This window comes from Vulpes vulpes, chromosome 12, assembly GCF_048418805.1.
Source record: "Vulpes vulpes isolate BD-2025 chromosome 12, VulVul3, whole genome shotgun sequence".
In the NCBI taxonomy this organism is placed as follows: domain Eukaryota; kingdom Metazoa; phylum Chordata; class Mammalia; order Carnivora; family Canidae; genus Vulpes; species Vulpes vulpes.
The window spans coordinates 142,089,409-142,110,683 of NC_132791.1; the positions used below are offsets into that span (position 1 = coordinate 142,089,409).

Genomic DNA, 21,275 nt, shown 5'->3' on the forward strand with positions numbered 1-21,275 from the left:
CCAAAAGCCAATTATTATTCTAAACTACAGTATAGCAATGTCATCAGATGAAAGGATTAAAGAGACTTGTGCAGATAGGTTTAAAGGGTCCCTTTAAGAGTGAGACTCATGCTTTCCAGGGCCGACCAAAGTGGAGGGAATGCAGTAGCCATGCCCATGTGCAGAGCCAAGCCTCGTATTTACAATTTTGACACTTTGTTCGTCATGGATAGTTGGCATTCATTTTTTTAAAAACATTGTATTATTTTTAAAAAAAATTTTTTTAAAATTTATTTATGATAGTCACACAGAGAGAGAGAGAGAGAGGCAGAGACAGGCAGAGGGAGAAGCAGGCTCCATTCCATGCTCCAGGAGCCCGACGTGGATCTCCAGGATCGTGCCCTGGGCCACGACGGGTCTCCAGGATCGTGCCCTGGGCCAAAGGCAGGTGCCAAACCACTGCGCCACCCAGGGATCCCCAACATTGTATTATTTTTAAATTTATGTTGACTGCTGAGTTTTTTGGTGCCACAGACACTCCTTGAATTTTGCATCCAGGAGAATGCCTCATTGGCCTCACCCTCATTGCAACCTGTGGCTCATTGAAATTCTGTGACTGCCCAGAAATCACAAAGAACTGTTTCTTTATTTTAGAAGTACATTTTGTTAAAAACAAAAAAGAAAAGTACCGCCTCCCCGAAAAAACCCTGTAAAATACAGAAAATTTCAAAATTACATCACAGTCAATGTCCAATTAAATACCAAATAAAAAGGTAATTGCCAACATTGGCGAGGGAGTGAGGAGAGTGAATATCTATGAGAAGTCATGCAAGACTGGAAAAGAATGTAAATCGGTGCTAGCTGTGTGGATTGTGATGTGGCAACTGGTCTTAAAAATGCTCTGTCCAGCATTTCGTCTTCTGGAGAATATGTACTAAAGACACAGTTAAGGATGAATGCAAAGATGTAGCTTCAAGATTGTTCTCATCAATACTGTGTTTGTAATGATGAAGTACCCAGAGCCATCTTGATGGTTCTATGGTACACGTTCCATCTGGGTTTCCAAGGGAGTGAAGCAGAGATGCTGGCCTTGGTGAGTGTATCCTTCAATGTGTGAATATACAGGGACAATTGAATAAAGGGATGTGGTAGTGAGAAGTCCAGAAGTCATTGGTATGGAGAAGGAAGACTGCCCCACCCCTGAGAGAAACATGTTAGCTTTGACTTCTCAGTGTCTGCTTAGTTCAACATGATCTCAGACCCAGGCAATTACTGTGTTTCTTAGAAAAAGCTTTTACTTGGCTTCTGTTTCCTAATGGGCTGAACATGTGCCAACTCTCCAAAGCCCATCAAAGATATCCTAGAACTTTCTGATTGGTAGACCCCATTCCTTTTCCAGCAAATTCCAACAGGGACCTGAAAACCGAGGCCTGAGAAGGATGGTGCTCTGTGGAGTGGGTTTTCTTTCTATCATGCAGTTCTGGGGAGCAGCCTCATTGCAGGCTGGCTTCCTGGGAAGCATAGGTGGAGACTGCGAGGAGAGCCAAGAATGTATTTTGGAAGGAACACTGGTGAAAGGAGGAAGCATGTATTTTGGGGGGAAGCTGTCAGGCTGTGATGCAGACCTGGCTGCAGCTCTGCCACCCCATGGAGAGCTCAGGACAAAGACTGCCTGTCAGAGGAACAGAAGGCAACGGCCTCACCCTGTGCCACGGCTTTGCTCGGTCACTGGCCAGGACCACTCCTGGAGGAGGGCAAGCTACAGTGGCCAAAGGCTGACAGGGGGAGGCTGTCCATTTACTTCTCCACTCTTCAGAAGGAAAAACACCCTTGGAACTGGTGGGACATTTAGAACTTCATCAGAAATACTGGGAGCCAGTGTAGCATAATCCAGAGCCCTACGCCAAGGACAGGTCTCCAAACTGCAGGCTCTGGATGAGCTGACAATAAAGGCCCATCATAAATCAATGAGGGGGAGACAGTTGATTCTGGCGGCGGCATAGTCACAAAAAACCTTGCAGATTTGGGGAGTTTGTGAACCTTAGACATTTTGATTTTTTTTTTTTTTTTGGCATTTCGATTTTCATGACAATTTTCCTTTATGCCAGGTTTTCATTCTTTGTGCCTTAAAACCTTGATTAGGAAAGAAACCCTCCTTTAAAAGTGGAAAACCCAAAGGGATTACAAGTAGAAATGACTGCTACTTCTTCCCTTTCTGCTCCTCCTGCTTTTAAAACTTCTGTGACCTATTAGGCTTTAGTTTTGCTAAAGAGGTAGTTCAGTTGACACCGGGGAAATTTATTTGGCTGACTAGACAGGGCTTGAATTTTTTTTTTTTTTTTTAAGATTTGTGCCCAACGTGGGGCTTGAATTATCCTGAGATCAAGGGTTGCATGCTTTACCGACTGAGCCAGCCAGGCATACCCCCTGGGCTTGAATATCTTTCAATGGTTTAATTAGGTTCCCACGTTTGTTCATGACCAGAGGAGATGGGGGCAGCATGGATGTCCTTTACATTGGAGAAATAGAGTTCCAGAAGCCGAAAGTTTTATGTCTTTTGGGGTATCAGCTGTGGGTCCAGCTAGCAAGAGACAAAGGGTCCTGCCTAGCGAGTCTCTACATGACAATACATGTGACTTTCTCAGTTTGTCTTTGGCCCATGTGACAATGTTGGCTGAACCGGAGATTTTTTCAGCCTAGTTTTACTTAACCCAAAGGCCATACTTATTAATGCTCACCAAATGCACCCGATGGCAAAGTGGCTTAGGAGCAGGGACTATATGTGATGTAGAAAAATACTGCGGTTTGCAGCCAATGGCTGTTGTGCCCAAGATTGCGAATCCGAGAAACCACCAAGGAGCCGACACCGATGCAAACACACGAGGGCTTATTTACAAGCTGGAGCTTGGGTCCAAGTGTACCCGACACAGCGGAGCAGGGACTTGGACCCCGAGACTAAGAGGCGTAGCAGCTTTATAGGGGCCAGTGGCCAATGGGATACACAGAAAGTTGCACAGTCATGTTGGTCCACACGCAGGTGGCCAATTGAATTACACCTTACCCTATAGTATCCATTTGAGCTGGCCTATTACTTTGGTCAGAATTGGCGCACAGTTTTGGCGGGCACAAAGCAGGGTTACGTTGTTATGAGCCGATTTCTGATTAGGGTGTGCCCAGCAGTTTGACTAGGGTGGGGAGCGCCTTAAGCAATAAGCAGGTTATGTGGGGGTCATACAGGAGGTGGCAGATGTAGCACAAAATGGAGTTAGTCCTGCTCTGCTTGTCCAGGGGTAGGGGATTTTTGTTAAATTTCCTGGGTCCCACAATGGCCAATAAAGAATCCTTGAGATGTCTTTGGTTCAAAAAAGTGGTTTTGTTCAAGCACGGGACAGGACCCATGGGCAGAAAGAGCTGCACTGGGGTCCTGAGGGGTGGCTCATTATACACTTTCCAGTTTGGACAGGGTTAGAGATAGTGTAAGTCTCTAAGGAATTTTGGAAGCAAGGCTTCCAGGACTTTGAGGGGGCTAGCTGCTGTTATGAAAAAAGGTTATTTATTACTGTTTAGTAAATCCTGTCATGAGACCCTTCAGATATATATCAGTGGGTCATATGCTTGGGGGATGATTGGCATAGGGGGGTAAGAGATAAAGCAAGTTTTCAAAGGAATTTCTGTATGCTAAAAAAGATTCACAAAATCCTGGGGGTTCGGGCTAAGATAGCCCTTGCCCTTAGCAAAGTGTCAACATCGAGGCAGATGAACTCCCAGAGGAATGTCACTCTGCCTGTTTCAAGGACTTGTCGATGGGCTATTAAGTAGTAAGGAAATTTATTTTTTTTTTCTCCTGCCTTTGTTTCCTACATCACATGCAGAGATTGGCCTCGATGACAGACAAGGCCCTGGAATTCCAGCAATGGCATGAAGATGATCTTGTCTTTTTTGGATTAAAACAGCTGTCTTCCAATATGGTGTATAGTTTCTGACTATAAAGGGGAAAGACTTGTCCCTGTTATCAGAATTTAATAATGGGATTTAAAGTGTCTTCAGCAACATAGACATAGACAAGGGTTACCGTGAGAAGATCCAGTCTGCCAAGGAGGAGGTAGCAAGTATACCAGTGGAGTTGGGTGTCAGGACAGAGGTTGCAGTCCTTGTCTGCTCCACCTACTAGCTGTATGACATTGGACAGCTCACCCAACATTTCTCTTCCATAGATCCCTCAATTCTAAACTGAGTGCAATATAACTTCTCTCAGAGGGTTGTTGTAAGGAGTAAGCAAAGTAATGATCTAAAAATGGATTCCAGAGAGAAGAGCCTCGTTTCCTAGTATTGTGTGTGACTACTAGGCTTCCATGGCCATGTCAGAATTGAGACCCTGGGTGGGTACAGAGCTGACCACGGCTGCAGGAGTAATTGAACCTAATTCATGGGTTCTCTGTAAACATGAGTAGTAACTGAGTTTGCTGTTAATACAGTGGAGTCCTATAAGCCAGAAGGTAACTATGGTGCTGGCTGGCTCCTTTCCCACTTGACATTCTGAGATTGTTTTTCTCTACCACGGATTGTGGTAGATTAGGCTGTAATGGACACTAACCGAATCACGTCAATTGCAAGTCCGGAACACCCAGAGTGTCAACTTCCTGTGTTACTGGATGAATATGTAAGTTGAGGAATCATCACAAAATGTTTCATAAACCTACTCTGAGTGGTCTAGAAACTCCCATCTTTGTCATGTTACCAATTACTTTTTCTGAAGACCTATGTCCCTGGTGCCATAGTAGGTATTTGGTATTTTCATTTAATCTTCAAAACCAATCTGCTCTTGAATTCTTCCATTATACAACTTTACCTTCTTTGATAGTTGTTTTTTCCTGTTCTTTCATATATGCGATAACTTCCTTCAAAGAGCCATTCACTGGTTTCCCCACAACCGTAAGAGATTCTCTGCTTTGGGCTTCCATTCATATTTTGACGGTATTATAAAGCCTCTTGAATTTTTACGGAGATGTTTTTGAATATTTAATCCGTGGTTTGGTCAATTGATATATTCTCTCGCTGAAGAGAAATGCTCCTAAGGAAAAAATAGTAATAATTAGAGGCTCCCAAAACATTCCAAGAAATTCTGGTCTAGGGCTTAGGTCCCCCGTCTCCCTCAAGATAACCATCAGTCAACCAATCTGGGGGTTCCTTAAAAGAACTGTACTGTCTACACCTCTCCATCTCTGGGATGGGGTGGGATTCTTTTAAACCCTGTTTTGAGATTCTGAGATTTCTTAGCCAGTATGAGGTTAAAAAAACAAAACAAAAACAGCCTGTCTGCATCTGTCGAAACTTTTAGACACTCTTAAGACCTAGTTCCTCATTCCCTCTTGATTTTCCTCTACAGGGCGTGATCTTTATTTTAGTTCCTATACTGTCAACTCAAGTTTGTTTGGAAACAAAGGTTAGGTGGGTTTCAGACTGAATTTGTTCTAGAGGCTCTAGAGTTGTCCGGCTGGCCAATGGCCTCCACTGCCCCACAGCATCCATCCTTCCCCTGGCAGTTCTGCTCCCCGAGGCCAGGCTCCCTGGCCACGAGCGAGGGGAGCAGCAGGTGCACCAGCGAGGTGCTTGGCGTTGAGGCAGTGGTGGGCCTGGGACATGGGAGCGCAGGACGCAGCAGTGCCAGCTCCTGGGTCCGGATGGGCGACAGCCCAGGCCAGGGCGGAGGTCAAGACCTCGGAGAAGCCAGCTCAGAGGGCCTCGGCGGAAGCGCCCGGCGGGAGGAGCTGAGAGCTGAGACCCCTCGCGGCACCGACGCTGGGGCCCTAACGGCGCACACCTGGGCTTCTATACCGCCGCCAGCCAATCGCGGCTGAGGTTGGGCGGACGTCACAGTGGGCGTGTGTGACGTCAGCCCTCGTGACTATCCCCGGAAGTCGCTCGCGAAATCCCTCCCCCTCCCTCCACGTCACAGAGCGACACATCCCCGCAGTGTTTCCCCTTCCAGCTGTCGCCCCCCGCTCACCCTCTCCCACCCGCCCTTCATCCGTTCAGAATCCGATGTCAGTCACCGGCCGTTCGTCGCGCCACCGCGGGGAGAGGAAAGCCCTCGAACCGGGCTTACCGGCGCTTCCACGAGCGAGGCCCAGGGCGCAGGCTGAACCGGAACCCGGGTTCCGACCTGAATCCGCCAATCCCGGGGCCGAGTGGGAGACTCCGAGACAGCCTCCCGGGCCCTGACCACGCCCCTCCCCAGGCCCCGCCCAGCGCTTGCGGGAGGTTTCCATGGTGACAGTGCACTAGCGGCGGCGCCGGCGCGGTGGTGGCGTCCACAGGCCTGCTCCCCCGGCCCTCGCTTCTGCAAATAAGGGGATGGAGACTGAGAGCGCAGATGTAGTGAAACACGGAGACACGGGGCCACCGTGGGGCCACCGTGGGGCCACCTGGGAGGCCAGCCTGGGGGCCGGGACACGAGGACTGTGGTGCGAGGGCCTGCAGCCCTCAGAAGATTGAGGTCTACGGTCGAGCAGATGGAGGAGGATGTGAGCCGGTGCAGGCGGTGTGACCTTGGCCTGGGCAGCAGAGCTGGGAGAAGACACCAGGAGCAAGGGGAGCTCCTTCTAGCAAGACCTTGCAGTGTTGTGTTTTCCTAGAAAGGAGTGGGCAGCCTGCATAGGAGGGGTTCTCCCAAGTAGGAGTATGAGCAGTGCGGACACGTAAGCATTGCGTGCTGGAGGCCACCGGCAGGGGGGACACCGGCAGGGAGGACACGGACAGACTCTTGTGTTCTGCATCCACATAGTGTGTTTATTCATGAGAAACACAGGCAGAGGGAGAAGCAGGCTCCCCGGGGGGAGCCCCATAGGGGACTCGATCCCAGGACCCCGGATCATGCCCTGAGCCAAAGGCAGACGCTCAATCACTGAACCACCCAGGCGTCCCTGTCTTTCTTAAAAAAAAAAAAAAAAAAAAGTACTTATTTATTTGGGGAGGGGCAGAGGGAGAACAGGAACAGGCAGACTCCTCCTTAGTGGAGCCTGACCTGGGACTGGATTTCACCACTCTGAGTTCATGACCTGAGCTGAAACCGAGTCAGACACTTCACGGACTGAGCCACTCAGACCCCCATTCTGTGTCTTCTTTCATTTCTTTCAACAATGTTTTATAATTTTCAGTGTACAAATCTTTTGCCTTCTTGGTTAAGTTTATACATTTTGCTGCTTGCTTGCTTATTTATTTATTCATTCATTCACTCATTCATTCATTTATTTATGACACAGAAAGAGAGAGAGGCAGAGACCCAGGCAGATGGAGAAGCAGGCTCCATGCAGGGAGCCTGATGTGGGACTCGATCCTACGACCCCGGGATCAAACTCTGAGCCAAAGGCAGACGCTCAACTGCTGAGCCACCCAGGTGCCCCTTTTGCTGCTATTGTAAAATGGAATTGTTTTCTTAATTTCCTTTTGGGATTGTTCATTTTAAGTGTATAGAAATGCAATTGATTTTTGTGTTTTGGTTTTATATCCTGTTTGCCAAATTCATTTATTCTAAGTGTGTGTGTATGTGTGGATTCTTTTGGATTTTCAACATATAAGATCATTATCAGTAAACAGATAGTTCTACTTCTTCTTTTCCAATCTGAATGCCCTTATTTCTTTTTCTTGCCCAACTGCATTGGCTAATATTATGTTGAATAGAAGTAGAGACAGTGGGCATCCTTGCCTTGTTCCTGACTTTAGAGGAAAAGCTTTAATTCTTTCATCATTGAGTATGTTCACTGTGGGTTTTATATATGGCTTTCATATTTTTTAAAGATTTTATTTATTTGACAGAGAGAGAGACCAGAAGCAGGGGGAGCAGTTGAGGGAGAGGAGAAGCAGGCTCCTTGACATAGGGGCTCAATCCCAGGACCCTGGGATCATGACTTGGGTTGAGGGCAGATGCTTAACCAATTGAACCACCCAGGCACCCATGGCTTTTATTAAGTTGAAACAGTATTAAATTCATCAGATGCTTACTCTGCATCAATTGAGATGACAGTACTCCCTTATCCCGTTAATGTGGCATATTATATTGAATGATTTTTTGGATGTTGAATCACTCCTGCATTCCAGAAATAAGCTCCATTTGAGCATGTTGTATAATACTTTATACATACTGTAAATTCAGTTTGCTAGTACTTTATTGAAGATTTTTACATCAATTTCATAAGAGATATTGGTCTGTCATTTTCTTATAGTATCATTGTCTGGCTTTGGTATCAGGACGATATTGGCCTCATAGAATGAATTGGCATATGTTCCCTCCTCTTCAATTTTTTAAGAGTTGAGAAGGATTGGTGTAAGTACTTTAAATGTTTGGTAGAATTCACCCATGAGGCCATCAGGTCCTGGGCTTCTCTTTGTGGTGAGATATTTAAATTTGATTTAATATCCTTACTATTTATACCTTATTCATATTTTCTATTTTTTTCCTGATTCAATGTTAGATTTTTTTAAAATTTTTTTAAAATTTTTATTTATTCATGATAGTCACAGAGAGAGAGAGAGAGGTATAGACACAGGCAGAGGGAGAAGCAGGCTCCATGCACCGGGAGCCCGATGTGGGACTCGATCCCCGGTCTCCAGGATCGTGCCCTGGGCCAAAGGCAGGCGCCAAACCACTGCGCCACCCAGGGATCCCAGTAGATTTTATCAACTAGCAATTTGTCCATTTCTTTTAGGTTATCCAATTTGTTGGTACATAGTTGTTCGTAAAACTCTTATTATTTGTTTTATTTCTCTTAGAATTGGCAGTCAATGCCCCAAATTCATTTCTGAATTTTGTTCTTTAGCAAATCTAATAGTTTGTCAATGTTGTTAATCTTTACAAAAGATCTTTCTTTTCAAAGAACCAACTTTTGATTTCATTGCTTTCTGCGTTTTCTGTTCTCTCTGTTCAAATCTTCATTATTTCCTTCCATCTGACAGGTTTATGTTTAGTTTTTTTCTTTTTCTAAAAGTTTCTTAGTATTTTTCAAGATTTTATTTATTTATTCATGAGAGACACACAGATAGAGGCAGAGACAGAGGCAGAGGGAGAAGCAGGCTCCATGCAGGGAACCCGAGGTGGGACTCGATCCCCAGACTCCAGGATTACACCCTGAGCCGAATCTCAACTACTGAGCCACTCAGGCGTCCCTAGTTTCTTAAATTATAAAGTTTATAAATTTCAGATTTTTCTTCTTTTTTGAGGTAAGCATTCATAGCTCTAAGTTTACCATTTAGCACTGTTTTCACTGCATCCTAATACATTTCATAGCCTGTGTTTTCATTTCATCTAAGTATTTTCTAATTTCTCTTATGATTTCTTGTTTGATCCATTGGTTGTTTAAGAGCATGTTGTTTAATTTCAACAAATTTGTGAATTGTGATTCACAAAATTGTAAATCTCCCAATTTTCCTTACTTTTGATTCTTAACTTCATCCTATTGTACTCAGAGAAGACACTTTGTATGATATATATTTTAAAGAATTTATTCATGAGAGACACAGAGAAAGAGGCAGAGACACAGGCAGAGGGAGAAGCAGGCTCCCTGCAGAGAGCCTGATGCGGGACTCAATCCCAGATCCCAGGATCACACCCTGGGCCAGAGGCAGATGCTCAACCGCTGAGCCACCCAGGCGTCCCTGTATGATATATTTTATTTTTTTTATTTTTTTTTGTATGATATATTTTAAAACCTACTGGAACTTAGTCTTTGGCTTAACATATGGTCTATCCTGGAGAGCATCACGTGAGCACCTGAGAGGACTGTATGCCGCTATTGTTGGCAGTAGTGTCCTGTATATGTCTGAGATCTGCTAGGTTTATTGTGTTAAGTTCTCTGTTTCCTTACTTCACTTCTGTCCAGTTGTTCCCTTTTGATAGAACTGTGTAGTTCTATTCTGTCATTTCATATATTATGATGGTCTGTTATTAGAATTCACGAATTTAAAACTCATTTCTGTAGTTGCAGTAGCCACCTTTCACATAAAACAGATACAAGATCTAAGGTATTTGGAGAAATAATAAAACAAAGACCAGTTCCTCCACCACTTATCTTAAGACATGGAGCAGTATCAGTCAGTATCTTTGATGCTTTCTCCATGCCCCCCTCATTAGATCTAACAGGCAATTGATAATTACAAAAATTAAAGATACCGATCCAAGAAGACTTTGAGGAATTCCTCAAATTGCTGGGTCATAGGGCATGGCCACACACAGATACTAGATCACATCTAAGTGCATTCCATCATATTTGCCTTCAACCGCGTTATAAGGGAGCCCCCTTAAATTCCTTGCAAACGCTTCCTGTTTTTATGTTTGTTTTTAGGCTTTACTTCTTACCCAGCCAATAGTGAAGAGCAATTACTCCTTTTCCCTAAAGCAGTTTCTGGCATGTACGTCTTGTATCTATGGATTGACAGTGTGACTCACATTTGTCCCTACGTCCCTTTGTTCTCTTCCCAGGTGCAAGGTCCAGAAATAGTCCCACCCCAGCCTGTGCAACCTGTTGCCATTCTTTTAAGTGAGGAGTTTGGGTTGTGCCTTCAAGACTCTACCCTCCTCTTGGAAAAATGTACTCGGAGGTTGGCCTGAGATGTCTCCCTCTGCATCTTCTCTCCCACTTTGCCCACATATATATATGTTCAGTCCTTACTGTTTATTTTGTAGATCTGAATTTGTATCTGTTTTCCATGGATTTTGGGAAAAAGTGGGAAATGACCATCTTAAGTTAAAAATACTCTAGGAAGCGTTTAAAAAAAAAAAAAAAAAAAAAAGATGCCTCAGTCCAATCCCAGGCCTACCAAAGCAGCATTTCCAAATGGAGCCCCAAAGCATCTGTGTTTTTACACAAGTATAAAGCCACACTTAACAGCCATTCAGCTACACTGCCTGTATCCTATTAAGTCATTTTCTCTTTATTTATTTTTTAAAAATATTTTATTTATTTATTCATGAGAGACAGAGAAGCAGAGACATAAGCAGAGGGAGAAGCAGGCTCCCTGGAGCCTGATACAGGACTTGATCCCAGGACCTAGGCCAAAGGCACCCTCAACCACTGAGCCACCCAGGTGCCCCTCTTTTATTTTTTAATTGGGAAACATTCCTTTAATCCTTAAAGAGCAGACTGCTGTCCTTAAGTATTTAATGTGCGTATTAGCTTTCTTGTTGCTATTGTAACAAATTAACATGAATTTATTATCATACTTCCCTGAAGGTCTAGAGTCAAAATCAAAGGGTTGTCGGGGCTACATTCCTTTTGGAGCTTCCAGGGGAGAATCAGTGTCCTGGTCTTTTCCAGATTCTAGAGGTCTCTGCATTCCTTGGTTCATGGCTCTTTCCTCACATCAGTCCATTCTTCTTGCTTCTGTGGTGATGTCTCCTAGATTGTTTCCACCCAGGTAATCCAGGATAATCTCTTCTCAAGACCCTTAACTTACTCATACCTACAGAGTCCCTTTTGCTGTGTAGGGTGACATATTTTGCTTGAGGATTAGATGTGGGTATATTTGGATGGCCATTATTCACTTTCCCACATGAGTGAGAAAATCTATTTATATTCTCAAAGTCTACTTCAATCATTTGTATGTCTGTGAATCTTGCTACTTATTTCTTTAGAGGTTGTGTTTCTGTATTCGGACTCTCAAATAATTGTGCTCATATTTTGAACTCTATCCTATTATAGACTTAAAATATTTTCTTGAGTAATGTGTTCAGTGATGATAGAAATTCTTCTTCACTTGTTTCTTTTTATAGTAAGGGTGATGGGAAGTGGGGAGAGGAACCAGGAAAACATGCTCCTTCCCTATTCTAGTCCATTTCCCACCAATTTGGATATAATTATGGTTTCTCTAACAATGAATTCTATGGTGGAAGGATGCTGCTTACCTTGTGAAATATGAGCATTTGCAGGATGTGCATTAATATTTTTATTGAATTCTTATCACATGTTAGGTACAGTATAGGTGCTTGATTTGAAGCCTCTCATTTCATTTAATTTTCTCTCACAAAAGCCCTATCAGTAGGTGACAGCAGAATATATAGTGTATGAGTTTTCTAGGACTGCTATAACAAAGTACCACAGACTGAACAGCAGAAATGCATTTCCTTGCCATTCTGGAGGGTAAAAGTCCGAGATCGAGGTGTCAGCAGGATTGGTTTCTTGTGGGGCCTCTCTCCTTGGCTAGAGGATGGCCACCTTCTCCTGTGTCTCTACAGTCTCTGTGTATGCTATTTAATCTCCTCTCCTCCTCCTCCTCCTCCTCCTCCTCCTCCTCCTCCTCCTCCTCCTTCTTCTTCTTCTTCTTCTTCTTCTTCTTCTTCTTCTTCTTCTTCTTCAGATTTTATTTATTCATGAGAGACACAGAGAGAGGTAGAGACATAGGCAGAGAGAGAAACAGGCTCCATGCAGAGATCCCGATGCAAGGGATCATGACCTGAGCCAAAGGCAGACACTAAACCACTGAGCCACCCAAGAGCCCCTAATCTCCCTTCTTATGAGAACACCAGTCATATTGGAGTCAAGCCTACCTATACAATTCATTTTAATTTAATTACCTCTTTAAAGGCCCTATCTCCAAATACAGTTGATGAGGACTCCAACATATGAATTTTAAGAGGGACATAATTCAGCCAATAACATAGTAAAATGTCTTTTTTTTTAAATTTTAAAATTTTTTATTTAAATTCAATTAACATGTGTATTTTTAAAAAGATTTTATTTATTTATTCATGAGACACACACACACACACACAGAGGCAGAGACACAGGGAGAGGGAGAAGCAGTCTCCATGCAGGGAACCTGATGCAGGACTCGATCCTCAGACCCCAGGATCATGCCCTGGGCCAAGGGTAGGCACCAAACTACTGAGCAACCCAGGCATCCCCTACCATGTAGTGTATTATTAGGTTCAGAGGTAGAATTCAGTGATTCATCAGTCTTATATAACACCCAGTGCTCATTACATCATGTGTCCTCCTTAATGTCCATCAACCCAGTGACCCCATCTCTGTACCCACTTCCCCTCCAGCAACTCTGTTTGTTTCCTCTAGTTAAGAGTCTGTTATGGTTTGTCTCCCTCTCTGATTTTGTCTTATTTTGTTTTCCCTCCCTTCCCCTATGATCCTATTTTGTTTCTTAAGTTCCATGTACGAGTGAAATCATAGAATTATCTTTCTCTGATTAACTTATTTCACTTAGCATAATACTCTCTAGTTCTGTCCACATTGTTGCAAATGGTAAGATTTTATTTTTTTATATTTCATTTTTTAAAATTATTTTTATTTGTTTATTTGAGAGAGAGAGAGCACAAGCAGGGGGAAAAGCAGAGAAAGAGGGAGAACAGACTCCTTGTCAAGCAGAGAGCCTGACATGGGGCTCAATCCCAGGACCCTGGGATCATGACCTGAGCAGAAGGCAGATGCTTAACCATCTGAGCCACCCAGGTGACCCAAGATTTCATTTTTTTTGATAGCTGAGTATCTGTATATAGATGAATGAATAAAGAAGATGTGGTATTCATTCATCTGTAGTAAAATGTCTATATACCACATCTTCTTTATTCATTCATCTGTAGTAAAATGTCTTTTAGCAACTAGATACCAGGATTGGGATTTGAGTTCAAATCCATCTGTGTATAACTCAAGAGCTTCTCTTAACTCCTTTACTTAATTGAATTATTCTTTTTAGTTAAGTTCCTATTTCTTGTGAAAAGGAATCCCTGTGATTTGGGCACTCTTCTGTAAAAGTTAAGTTAAACAATAGATAACAAGCCTAGGACACCCCAGATGGCTCAGCAGTTTAGTGGTGCCTTCTGCCCAGGGGGTGATCCTTGAGTCCCGGGATCGAGTCCCACGTCAGGTTCCCTGCGTGGATCCTGCTTCTCCCTCTGCCTGTGTCTCTGCCCCTCTCTCTCTGCGTCTCTCATGAATAAATAAATAAAATCTTTTAAAAAAAAGAAAAGTGTTAAGAACAAATATAAAGAAGCATGAATTCATTGTTGAACTTAATGCTGTATAAATAATAAACCACAGCAAATATTAAACACATATTTTTCTTACCTAATGATTCAACTTTAGTATTTTCAGTGATTTTCCCCATTTTGGATTGTTAATATCGGCCTTGTATGCTTTAGTATATTTGCATACTCATTTCATATTTTTGATCCCTCCATTCTAGGGTTTCTTTTCCCCGTACCACATACTGAACAGTGATTGTTCCTCTCTGGAGGAAGTTGTCCTGCTCTTTGCCCTGAGCTCATCTTTCCTCCCTCATCGGGGGGAATCACTTCCTCTGGCAGAGTATTGAGAGGGATGGTGGCCAGACCCTGCTCTATATCCAACAATGGAGAGTTCAAGGAATCGGAACTTTGGGGCTGAAAGTACACAGGACGCCACCCCCGTCTGTGGTCACTCACATTTGGAGCCTAAGACTCTAAGAAACTCTTCAAGTCAGGGCTTCACCTTCAAGCATGTAATGCTGCCGCATTGGGATTACACTGGAGTCCACTGGTCCTGGAGGCCCAGAGAAAAGAGGGGAGTCATGATGGCCTGGGAATGTCAGTTCCTACCTACTGTCCCCAATTCCTCACTTAGCAGGGTTTTTGTGCACTTGGATGTCACCTCTGATAATACCCGTGTCAGCAGCCTGGACCTTTGCTGCTGATTCCTGCTCTCAGGGTGAGGGACAAACAGTGACTGTCCAAGGGCAATGGTTGGGAAAGCCCAGAGCAGAGCTGAAAACACTACGTGTTCTCGTAGTTGTAGGAGTCTCCCTGGGGCCCAGGCTGCAGACATCCCACTTATCCCCCAGCTCCACATACACACAAACATGCACACACCACTGGCCAAACCTGCCCTCCTTCCAGAGGTTTCTCATAATGTGGGTCTGCTGGCTCCTGGTTCCATGTTTTCCACTACAGTTTTTCCACTTCCAGTTTTTCCAGTTTTTGTCAGGGACAGATTTTTTTTTTAATTTTTATTTATTTATGATAGTAACAGAGAAAGAGAGAGAGGCAGAGACACAGGCAGAGGGAGAAGCAGGCTCCATGCACCGGGAGCCCGACGTGGGATTCGATCCTGGGTCTCCAGGATCGCGCCCTGGGCCAAAGGCAGGCGCCAAACCGCTGCGCCACCCAGGGATCCCCCAGGGACAGATTTTATGGGCAGAGGCAGCTATTTTATCATCATGGCAGGAATCAGATCACCTCTTTGTGCTTTCAATACTATTCAACATAGTGCATATTTTCTACAACTCGGATGAGTGCTGGGCACTCTATGGCCTTTCCTTTACTCCAGATCTCAGCCTCCTGTCCACTTAATGACCAATGACCAGCCTGCCCCTGGAAGCTACATTCTCAGTCTACCTCTGACAGCACTCTTCCCAGGTTCAAGTGGCTTTCAAGGACCCAAATGATTCCAGTCCAGAGCTCAAACACATTTATAAGCCTTGATTTCTCTGCTTGGTTTTCATGGTCATTCCCTGGTCTCTCCCTCCTCACCCAGCTTTACCTCCACTGCTCCCCAACCGTTCCCCTGTGCCCCACCATGCTGGTCCCAATGCACCTCCACTAACCCTGTTTTCCTGGCCCTCTTACTGAACTGAAGTTGTACCTTCCTCCAGCTCTTGGCTTTCAACCTGTCCTTCACTCAAATCCATATTAAGGGAGTTTTCCCAGACTAACTCCAGACCATTAAAATAATAACTTTATGATTTTATGAGGGTAGAGGTAGGCTTTTAGAAAATAATTTCTGGGGGATCCTGAGGGCTCAGTCAGTTAAGTGTCCAACTCTTGGTTTCAGCTCAAGTCCTGATCTCATAGTCATGGGGTCGAGCCCCAAATTAGGCTCCATGCTCAGTGCGGAGTCCGCTGTCCCTTTCCCTCTGCTCCTCCCCCCTGCTCATGCTGTCTCTCCATCTATCTTTAAAGTGAATAAATAAATCTTAAAAAAAGAAAATAATTTCTGAAATGATTTCAATATGCAGTCAGTGTTGTGAACTACAAGACTAGAGAGTCTCTAACATCCTTCCAGTTTGTACCGTCTTCATATCAATATCCTTGTAGGAAGAGGCTGGCTGATCAGAAGGCCTGTGTTTATTTTCAGACAGGCTGAACTTTTGCCCATTGCTAACTCCTGGCAACTGGATGACATAGCACTACACAAATATCAAAATTCCTGTAACATTTCCAACAAAAGAAACAAATAATAATGATTGCATAAGTTTTCTAGGGCCACCATGACAAAGTACCACAGGCTGGGTCTTTTTTTTTCTAAAGATTTTATTTATTCATGAGAGATACAGAGAGGCAAAGACATAGGCAGAGGGAGAAGCAGGATCCCTGTGGGGAGCCTGATGTGGGACTCAATCTCAGGACCCTGGGATCATGACCTGAGCCAAAGGCAGATGCTCAACCACTGGGCCATCCAGGTGCCCCTGTGTCTTTAATTAACAGATTTATTTTCTTACAACTCTGAAGCCTAGAAGTCTAAGACTAAGATGTCATCAGGTTTGATTTAATCTGAGGCTTCTCTCCTTGGCTTGTAGATGGCTGCTTTCTCCCTGTGCCTTTACAAGATCTTTTCTCTGTGAGTGTCTTTGTCCTAATTTCCTCTTCTTGTAAGGACGCCCATCATATTGAATTAAGCCCCACCTAATGACCTTACTTTAGTGTAATTACCTCTTTAAAAAGCCTATCTCCAACTGTGGTCACATTCTGAGGTACTGGGGTTAGGACTTTAACATAGGAATGGAGGGAGTATTATAATAACTTAATATTCTTTGTTTCTTTTCTTCCTTTGTTTCCAGGTACTTAAGTACAGTTAAAAACACTAGCTGGCCATTAGCTAATAGCCACATGACCCTGAATACAGTCTTTACAGAATCAGTTGAAAAAGTCACTAAACAAGCAAATAACTTCAACCCACAATGAACAGCAGCAAGTCCCCGGGAAGTGGGAAATTGCTTTCCAGTGTTGCCACATTGTAATATTCAGAAGGTCTCATTTTCAACCAAAAACTGAGACATGTCAAGACACAAGAAAATAAGGACAAGTCACTGGAAAGGGGGAATGAACAGACACTTTCTTAGGAAGCCCAGGTATTCTTATTAAACAAAGACTTTAAATCAGCTTCCAAAGAGAAAGAGGAAACCATGGACACAGGATCAAAGAACACCAGAGAAACAATGTCTCACCAAATAGAGAGTATCAATTAAAAAAAATTATAAACCAAACAAATTCTGGGGATGAAAAGTACAACTGAAATTAAAATTTGCTAAAGGAATCCAACAGACCTGAGGAGGCAGAAGAATCAGTGAAGATAAGCAAACTGATATTATCCAATCTGATGAATAGAAAGAGAAAATAAAGAAAAATTAACAGAACTTAAGACACCTTGCATACCAATAGAAATTCCAGAGGGAGAGGAGAAAGCAAGAAAAGAGCACAAAGATGAAAAATTATTACCCAATAATTTTCCAAATTTGATGGAAGACACGAATCTACAATTCAAAAAGCTCAAAAAACTCCAAGAAGGATAGATTCAAAATTATATCAACACATATTAAAGTCAAATAATCAAAAACAAAAGATAGAGAAACTTGAGGCTAACAAGAGAGAAGCAACTTATCACATGCAAGTGGTCCTTAATAAGATTAATAGCTAATATCTCTTCAGAAATCATGGAAGCCAGAAGACAGATGACATATTTCAGTGATAAGATTTTAAAAAGTCAACCAAGGGATCCCTGGGTGGCGCAGCAGTTTGGCGCCTGCCTTTGGCCCAGGGCGCGATCCTGGAGACCCTGGATCGAATCCCACGTCAGGCTCCCGGTGCATGGAGCCTGCTTCTCCTTCTGCCTATGTCTCTGCCTCTCTCTCTCTCTCTCTGTGACTATCATAAATAAATAAAAATTAAAAAAAAGAGAATGGTTTCTTTAAAAAAATAAATACATAAATAAAAATAAAAAGTCAACCAAGAATTCTATATCCTAAAAAAAAAAAAAAAAAAAAAAAAAAATTCTATATCCTCTAAAACTGGCCTCCAAAAATGAAAGAGAAATTAAGACATTTGCAGATAAAAACTGGATTAGCTTACCACTAGTAGGCCTGATCCACAAGAAGGGCTAAGAGAGTCATGACCAAGGCAGGGATATTGACCCTCACACCTTTTATTCACCACAGTACTGGAAATCCTAGCCACAGCAATCAGACAATAAAAATAAATAAAAGCCATCCAAACTGGTAGCAAAGAAGTAAAAATGTCACTATTTGCAGATAACATGATATTATATGTAGAAAACCCTAAAGACTCCACCAAAAAAAAACCTATTAAACTAATAAATGAATTCAGTAAAGTTGCAGGATACAAAATTAATATTAAAAAATTGATTACATTTCTGTACATTCATAACAAAATACCAGAAAGTGAAATTAAGAAAGCAATCCCATCGACAATTGCACCAAAAAGGAGAAAATACCTAGGAATAAATTTAACCAATGAGCTGAAAGACCTGAATTCTGAAAACTATAAGACATTGATGAAAAAAATGAAGATGACAGAAACACATGGAAAGATATACTATGCTCATTAGAAGAATTGATATTGTTAAATTGTCCGTATTACTGAAAGCAATCTACAGATTCAGTGCAATCCTTATCAAAATACCAATTTTTCACAGAATTAAGACAAATAATCCTAAAATTTATATGGAACCACAAAAGACCCTGAATAACAAAAGCAATCTTGAGACAGAACAACTAAGTTGGAGGTATTACAATCTCAGGTTTCAATATATATTACAGAGTTGTAGTAATCAAAACAGTATGGTACTGGCACAAAGTTAGATATTTAGCTCAATGGAACAAAATAGCTCATAAATAAACCTATGCTTATATGGTCAATCTATGACAAAGATGATAAGAATATACAATGGGGAATTCTTCAATAAATGGTGTTAGGAAAACTGGACAGTGATCTGCAAAAGAATGAAACTGGATCACTTTCTTTCGCCATACACAAACTCAAAATGGATTAAAGACCTAAATGTAAGACCTGAAATGATAAAACTCTTAAAAGAAAACATAGATAGTAATTTCTTAGACATTGACCTTAGCAAATTTCTCTGGATTTGTCCTCCTCAGGCAAGGGAAACAAAAGCAAAAATAAACCACTGAGACTACATCAAACTGAAAAAAACTTTTGCACAGCAAGCAAAACCATTAATAAAATCAAAATGCAACCTACTGAATGGGAGAAGGCAAATGACATATCTGACAAGGGGCTAATGTCTAAAATAAATAAATAACTCATACAACTCAACACCAAAAGCTCCCAAATGATCTGATTAAAAATGGGCAGAAGACCTGAATAGAAATTTTTCTGAAGAAGATGTAGATTGTCAACAGACATGTGAAAAGATGCTCAGCATCACTGATCATTGAGGAAAAACGCAAATAAAAATCTCAACAAGATGTTACCTTTAACCAGTCAGGATGGCTAGTATCAAAAAGGCAATATTCTTGTTGGTGGGAATGTAAATTGGTGCAGCCACTGTGGAAAACAGAGGTTCCTCAAAAAAAATAAAAAATAGAAATAAAGGGGCAGCCGGGTGGCTCAGCTGTTTAGCGCCACCTTCAGCCCAGGGCGTGATCCTCGAGACCCCGGATAGAGTCCCATGTCAGGCTTCCTGCATGGAGCCTGCTTCTCCCTCTGCTTGTGCCTCTGCCCCCCACTCTCTCTCATGAATAAATAAATAAACCTTAAAAAAAAAAAAAGAAACAAATACAATCCAGTGATGCCATTGCCAGGTATTTATCCAAAGAAAATGAAAACACTAATTTGAAAAGATATACGCATCTGTATGTTTATTGCAGTGGTATTTATAATAGCCAAGATATAGAAACAACCTAAGTGTCCATCAATAGATGACAGATAAGGAAAATGTGATATATATACCATATACCATATACCACATCCACACAGACACCTACATCAAGCTGGACAAGGCTGTTGACCTGGCAGGTGTCATCATGAGGCTGGCCCGCCTTGCCCTTGCAGAGGCAGCACTGTGAGCCTTGCGGACACTGGCCTCAGGCTCCTGGCCTGCCCGCTGTGTCCATTTTACTCCCATTAGGAACACGATGCACTTTCCTCCCTTCTGCATTCCCCACCAGGCTTTCTGGCCAGTGTGGATGGTAGGCCTACCCCAGAGCAGCGTATCGTCATTAAACTGGTTTCTGTTGGGGAAAAAAAAATGTAACTCAGCCATAAAATAGAATGTCATCTTGTGACTCATGGGAACATAGATGGACCTACAGGCTATGCTAAGTGAAATAAGTCAAAGACAAATACCATATGATTCTACTTATATGTGAAATCTAAAAAACAAAACAAATGAGCACACACATACAGTCTCCTAAATACAAAGAACAAACTGGTGGTTCCTCATGAGGAGGGAAGGATGGGCAAAATCAGTGAAGTGGATTAAGAGGTACAATCTTCTAATTATAAAATAAAGAAGTCACAGGAATGCAAAGTACAGCTTGGGAATATAATCAATAATATAATAACTATGGTAGGGGATGGGGTAATTTGTGATGAGCATTAAGATGTAATGAGCACTGGGTGTTACATGCAACTGATGACTCACTAAATTCTACCCCTAAAATTAAATAATACATTGTATGTTAACTAACTTGAATTCAAATAAAATTAATTACTTTTTTTAAAATTAATTACTTAAACCCAGTAAATGCATTGTCTGGAAATTACCTGCAGAGGTATTAGCAAAAGATGTATATTGAGGTAGAGTGTTAATGGTGAACAACCCAACTGGTCATTACAAGATTAATGGCTAAATAAATTTTGATTTCTCCATTAAAAAAAAATCTCTGGGGATGCCTGGGTGGCTCAGGGGTTGAGTGTCTGCCTTCGGCTCAGGGCATGATCACGAGTCCTGGGATCGAGTACCGCATTGGGCTCCCCTCAGGGACCCTGCTTCTCCCTCTGCCTGTGTCTACCTCTCTGTGTGTGTCTCATGAATAAATAGAACCTTAAAAAAAAAATCTCTATGGTAGCAGATGGTAACTATACTTATGGTGGGGAGCACTGCACAATGTATAGAATTGTCAAATCACTATGTTGTATTTCTGAAATATAACATTGCATGTCAACTATACTTCAGTTTTAAGAAAAGAAAGTGAAAAGGCAACCCATATAAAGAAAGTACGTATTTGCAAATCCTATATTTGATAAGGAACTTGTATCTAGAATATATAAAGAACAGTTT

General features: G+C 42.4%; 2 long non-coding RNA genes across 2 annotated transcripts; one reads left to right on the forward strand and one right to left on the reverse strand.

Annotated features, from left to right (window-relative positions):
* Positions 1–606: 606 nt before the first annotated feature.
* Positions 607–6,215, reverse strand: LOC140594733 (uncharacterized). Its single transcript, XR_011995949.1, has 2 exons — positions 6,086–6,215; positions 607–5,050 (listed from the first exon to the last, which is right to left on the reverse strand). It is a non-coding gene; the product is annotated as an uncharacterized lncRNA (long non-coding RNA).
* On the forward strand, positions 5,963–20,717 carry LOC140594732 (uncharacterized). The gene is made up of 2 exons (XR_011995948.1): positions 5,963–6,677; positions 16,795–20,717. It is a non-coding gene; the product is annotated as an uncharacterized lncRNA (long non-coding RNA).
* The last annotated feature ends 558 nt before the right edge of the window (positions 20,718–21,275 follow it).